Source organism: Saccostrea cucullata, unplaced genomic scaffold (genome assembly GCF_032062105.1).
Source record: "Saccostrea cucullata isolate Sc308-1 unplaced genomic scaffold, CSIRO_AGI_Scuc_v1 ctg11842, whole genome shotgun sequence".
NCBI lineage: Eukaryota > Metazoa > Mollusca > Bivalvia > Ostreida > Ostreidae > Saccostrea > Saccostrea cuccullata.
The window spans coordinates 37,566-43,830 of NW_026931364.1; the positions used below are offsets into that span (position 1 = coordinate 37,566).

The following is a 6,265-nucleotide window of genomic DNA, read 5'->3' on the forward strand; positions in this document are numbered from 1 at the left end:
CGCTACAATGTTATCCTGGAATTTCCTACTTAACATTGATACCATGTAGCGGATTCCGGTAAAACACGTCGTTTAAACCCAGGCCTGGGGTATAAAAGGAAATGGGAGGAGCTTAAATTTGAAAATCACATTTTCTCCTGAGCTGAGCAGAGATGTTTTGAAAAGTAATCACATCTTAATATGTAGTATTGTAAGAGTTGTATATTTTAAAACAAATTTTATGTATATATATAGAAAAGAAAAAAAAAAGTTTTTACCACGACTGGGATTTGACCAGGGTTGTCGTGATTTGTTGTTCAAGGAGCTCTGCGTTAACCACTTGACCACTGCGGATTACGTTCAATGTCATTGTAAAGATGTTATGCAATGAATATTTTTTTAATCTGTATACTCTCCAAATAATGCAACTAGGTATAATAGGTTTTGTGTAGTTTCATAGTAATGAAAATATTGTAATTTATATTTCACATTATTTCCATTTAGAATATGATATTGGTTTTGAAAGAGAATTTTTTGAATTAATGTCAAAACTTGGTCATCATTGGTCATTGAGATTATTTTTGTCGTGTGCGCCATTTGTGAATTGTTTTTGAAACAAAGACTCCTGTAGAGAAGAAGTTTGTAAGTATTCATGAGAAATGGAGATGCATGTAGAGTAACACTAAGAGTGTGCATTATGATGTGATATATATTTTAAGATATTATGAAAGTGCATGATTATGAGATTGGATTATATTATAGCAATGTTGCATGTCAAACTTTGCAAGTTAGGTGAAATACCTGAGTAATGCCAATTGTTTTTGTATTATGATTTTATTCTTATTATCAGACTATAAAGATAAGGGTATTGTTTACAGATAGATCAGTCAATTCTACAGTGTCACACTAGTCTGTTTGTCTGTTGAGTACGTTCTGATGTACCAGTGTTTCCCTATCTGGGGTAGGTGTTGATGTCAGACAGTACGGTATCTTTTATGATTTATATTTTATTTTTATGAACCATTAACCTAGCCACTGTTATATTTATGCAAATAGTATGTATTAGTTGTATAATTAGTAAAGGTTCATGAGTTAACGTATGTATCTGTGTATTACTACTTGTAGAACAGTAAATTCAGTAATAAATAGTTCAGATCATGGTATTTATGGAGAATGATAATTTGATTTGGAAATCTTATATTTTTTTAATTTAATTTCTACAACAACTTGTAACTGTGTTTTGTAGATCCATCACCTTTATATCACCTGTATATACTACTCATGATACTTGATGAATAAAGTCAAGAGAGAATAAAAGAATCCAGTTTCTTACAATGGTGGCAGCGGTGGGATTCTCAGAGGTAGAGATATGGTGATGTGACTGGTGGACCAGGAGACAGACCAGAGCAGCATAATATTGATGTTGAATTCTGTTGTATTCTTCCATTCATATTGATAATCATGATTTAGATTAGCTTACATATAGTGAGTAATTTAGATTGTCACCATTTTGACATTTTCGCACAAGCTTTCTATCATATTGATTCATTCAAAATGGAAGTCGAACAAGTCCAGGCTGAAGTGGAAAAATTACAGAAACAATTGTGGGACCTGGCAAGTGCTAAACCTCCTCCACAACCTTTATACATAAGGACTGAGAGAAAACTACCGAAATTCTCTGTAAGACCTGTAAAAGACTCTGATCCAGATGTCGAGGACTGGTTAATGGACATGCGTGAACATTTACACAGTATTCAATCTAATGACAAGAAAATTGAATTTATTCTAGATCATATGGAAGGAACCGCAAAAAGCGAAGTGAGACTTAGACCAGCAGAGAGTAAGAAAACACCAGACGATATTTTCACGATCATTGAAAGCGTATATCTTGTACAAGAAACTGTTTCGCAATTAAGACAAACTTTCTACGAAAGAGTACAGAAAGAAAATGAAACCATAGAAACGTATTCATTAGCTCTACTGAAGATGGCAACTAGGATCGCTAAGAAAGAAGGAAGTGATATGAAACATTTTGATAAAATTCTAATAGACAAATTCGTTGATGGTGTGCGTGATCCACAGTTAAAACGAGAATTACGAAGGTTTGATTTCGAACATTCCAAAATGCCATTTCTAGAATTCAGAGGACAAATCCTTCAGTGGGTGGATGACAAACCGAATGCAGAAACAGTAGCGAAAGTAAACAAACAAAGCGTCGAGTGTTTGAATTCAAATCAAGAACATTAAGGATGCATATCCGCTTCCAAGAATCGAAAAGACTCTGGATCTGTTACACGGCGCCAAATACTTCAGTTCTATTGACTTAGCTCAACGGTATCACCAAGTGGAGATGGACACAGAATCAATTCAGAAAACAGCATTCAGAGTTGGCACTGGAGGGTTATACGAATATCTACGAATGCCTTTCGGATTATGTAACGCTCCAGCGACATTCCAGCGACTTATTTTAGTGAAGAAAACTTTGAAATTCTGGTACTCTATCTTGATGATATTTTAGTCTTTTCTAACACCATTGAAGAACATATGGAAAGACTTGACATTGTATTTACGAAACTCAAACAGCATGGACTTAAAATGAAACCGTCTAAGTGCAAACTATTTCAAAAATCCGTAAAATATCTCGGACACATTGTTTCTTCTGAAGGAATCTCTACAGATCCTGAGAAAATTGATGCAGTCAAATCGTGGCCTAAACCCAACTAATGAGAAAGAGCTACGATCATTCTTAGGAATTGCTGGATACTATCGACGCTTTGTGAAAGACTTTTCTAAAATTGCTAGACCATTGCATGAACTTGTATCTGGTGGAAAGTTATCAAAGAGAAAGAAATTAAAACAAACATCAATTCAGGAATCTTGGACGAAACATTGTGATGATACATTTGAAACCTTGAAACAGAATCTCGCATCCTAGCCAATACTTGGATATCCAGATTTTAAGTGTGAATTCATTGTAGAAACTGATGCTAGTATGGATGGACTAGGTGCAGTCTTATCCCAGCAACAAGACGAAGGCAAAGTTGTCATTGCGTTTGCACCACGAACTCTCAGACCTCAAGAAAAGAACATGAACAACTACAGCTCAATGAAGTTGGAGCTACTTGCTTTGAAATGGGCAGTGACCGAAAAAATCCGGGTTTATTTGTTAGGATCTCGTTTCGTGGTCTATACAGACAATAATCCACTGAACTACTTACAGACAGCTAAGTTGGGAGCTACTGAGATGAGATGGGCAAGTCAGTTAGCATAGTTTGACTTTCAGGTCAAATTCCATTCTGGAAAATCGAATCGTAACGCAGATGCATTGAGTCGAAGACCTGTTCCGAAGTCTAGGACTGTGACTTGTGATTCTGAAGCAACAATTCAGAATATTGTTTGTAGTTTCCATCTTAAGAATGTCTTGGATGGACCTTTACCTGTTACCACTGTGCGAATGAGCTCTGATCATGCAGAATTAGCCACGATAGAATCTACCAACTCATTTCCTGGTTATGAGATCGCTGAATTAACCTCACTACAAGAAATTGACCCTGTGATTAGTCGAGTCATTCATTGGTTGAGAAGTTCTATGAAACCATCTGCTGATCTATTGAACCTGGAAAAACTTGACGTTAGGAAGCGAGGAAACAGCGAGATCGGTTACACTTTGATGATAACATCTTGTATAGAAGGATGGAATCAGAAATTAGACCTATTCAACAGATTGTTCTTCCAACAGTGTTGAAACAGCATGTGTTAGAATCATTACATAATAACGCTGGACACCAAGGAAACGAACGAACTTTATCTCTAGTTCGTAAGCGCTGTTACTGGCCGACCATGGTTAAGGATGTTGAATCTCACTGCAAGAAATGTGAAAGATGTTTGATAGCGAAAGCTCCTCTTCCTAACATTCGAACACCAATTTCCAATTTGTTAGCTTACCAACCTCAGGAAATACTTGCAATCGATTTCACTGTCATGGAACCTGCTTCAGATGGAAGGGAAAATGTTCTTGTTCTCACTGACATTTTCAGTAAGTTTACACAGGCTATACCTACCAAGGATCAGAAAGCGGTTCCGGTAGCTAAAGTACTGTTGAAGGATTGGTTTTCCAAGTTTGGCATTCCTCGTCGTATACATAGCGATCAAGGGAAGAATTTTGAAAGTAACATTGTGAAGGAATTGTGCGACATGTATCATATAGCGAAAAGTAGAACTACTCCATATCATCCCGAGGGCAATGGTCAGGTTGAACGTTACAACAGAACTATGCACAACTTGCTCAGAACTCTCTCTGTAGAACAGAAGCGGAAATGGCCAGAATACCTATCCGAGTTAGTCTACATTTACAACTCGACGATTCATTCTTCCACAGGATACACACCTTATTTCCTCATGTTTGGCCGTGATCCTATTCCACCTATAGATCATTTACTAGGAATTGTCGATACCAGTTCTGCTTCAACAAATACCTTCAATGTTAGTGAATATGTATCCAAACACAAGGATAAACTTGAAACAGCTTTCGAGAACGCAAAGAGAAACTTGGAGAACAATGCAGAAAAACGAAAAGAACAGTTCAACCGCAATACAAACGAGCATCCAATTCCAGTTGGAACCCGTGTGTTAAAGCGTAATCGAATCCAAGGTAGAAATAAGATTCAGGACATGTAGGATTCGACCCCATACAAAGTGATTGATTCACTAGGAGACAATGTGTATTCAATTCAGTTAGCCGATGGATCAGGACCTGTGAAAAATGTAACAAGACGCGAAATCTTGGACACTGGTGAGGTCATCCCTAACGAAGTACAAGAGGAAATTCCCGTTACTAATTCGGATTCTAACGACTCCGATTCCGAGGAATCATTTATTGGCACTATCCAACAGAGTCAATATGAATTCAACAGTCAGAATGAAGCCGAACCGACCCCAAATTGTTGTGATCCGACAGATGAAGTTTCACAAAATTCTGAGCCCTCTGTGAAGCCGATCAGACGTTCAACAAGGACCACTGCCGGAAAACATTCCAATCCACATCGATTGCCGAAGTCAGCAGTGTGTTCGCGAGAAGTGAAAACGAAAAGTTTCCAAGAACTTAGTGATGCCATAACCAATTTAGGATCGACGCTAGCTACGAAATTGAGTGAGGCTTGGACATCGTCTTAAATGGACATTTATAGACACAAATTGGGTGTTTCAGTGTAATTTTCTTCATGTTCCCTGAGTATTTCAAGTTATTCTTTTGCTGTGGTCAGCAAAAATAAAGTGGGGGAATATGTAAGAGTTGTATATTTTAAAACAAATTTTATGTATATATATAGAAAAGAAAAAAAATGTTTTTACCACGACTGGGATTTGAACCAGGGTTGTCGTGATTTGTTGTTCAAGGAGCTCTGCGTTAACCACTTGACCACTGCGGATTACGTTCAATGTCATTGTAAAGATGTTATGCAATGAATATTTTTTTAATCTGTATACTCTCCAAATAATGCAACTAGGTATAATAGGTTTTGTGTAATTTCATAGTAATGAAAATATTGTAATTTATATTTCACATTATTTCCATTTAGAATATGATATTGGTTTTGAAAGAGAAGTTTTTGAATTAATGTCAAAACTTGGTCATCATTGGTCATTGAGATTATTTTTCTCGTGTGCGCCATTTGTGAATTGTTTTTGAAACAAAGACTCCTGTAGAGAAGAAGTTTGTAAGTATTCATGAGAAATGAAGATGCATGTAGAGTAACACTAAGAGTGTGCATTATGATGTGATATATATTTTAAGATATTATGAAAGTGCATGATTATGAGATTGGATTATATTATAGCAATGTTGTCAAACTTTGCAAGTTAGGTGAAATACCTGAATAATGCCAATTGTTTTTGTATTATGATTTTATTCTTACTATCAGACTATAAAGATAAGGGTATTGTTTACAGATAGATCAGTCAATTCTACAGTGTCACACTAGTCTGTTTGTCTGTTGAGTACGTTCTGATGTACCAGTGTTTCCCTATCTGGGGTAGGTGTTGATGTCAGACAGTACGGTATCTTTTATGATTTATATTTTATTTTTATGAACCATTAACCTAGCCACTGTTATATTTATGCAAATAGTATGTATTAGTTGTATAATTAGTAAAGGTTCATGAGTTAACGTATGTATCTGTGTATTACTACTTGTAGAACAGTATATTCAGTAATTACTGTATGTACATGTATTAGTAAAGTGAATGTTCACAATTTGATAAATAGTTCAGATCATGGTATTTATGGAGA

At 36.1% G+C, this 6,265-nt stretch overlaps 1 long non-coding RNA gene across 1 annotated transcript; it reads left to right on the forward strand.

Annotated features, from left to right (window-relative positions):
• Positions 1-320: 320 nt before the first annotated feature.
• LOC134232343 (uncharacterized) lies at positions 321-1,314 on the forward strand. Its single transcript, XR_009984755.1, has 2 exons — positions 321-438; positions 1,134-1,314. It is a non-coding gene; the product is annotated as an uncharacterized LOC134232343 (long non-coding RNA).
• Positions 1,315-6,265: the final 4,951 nt, after the last annotated feature.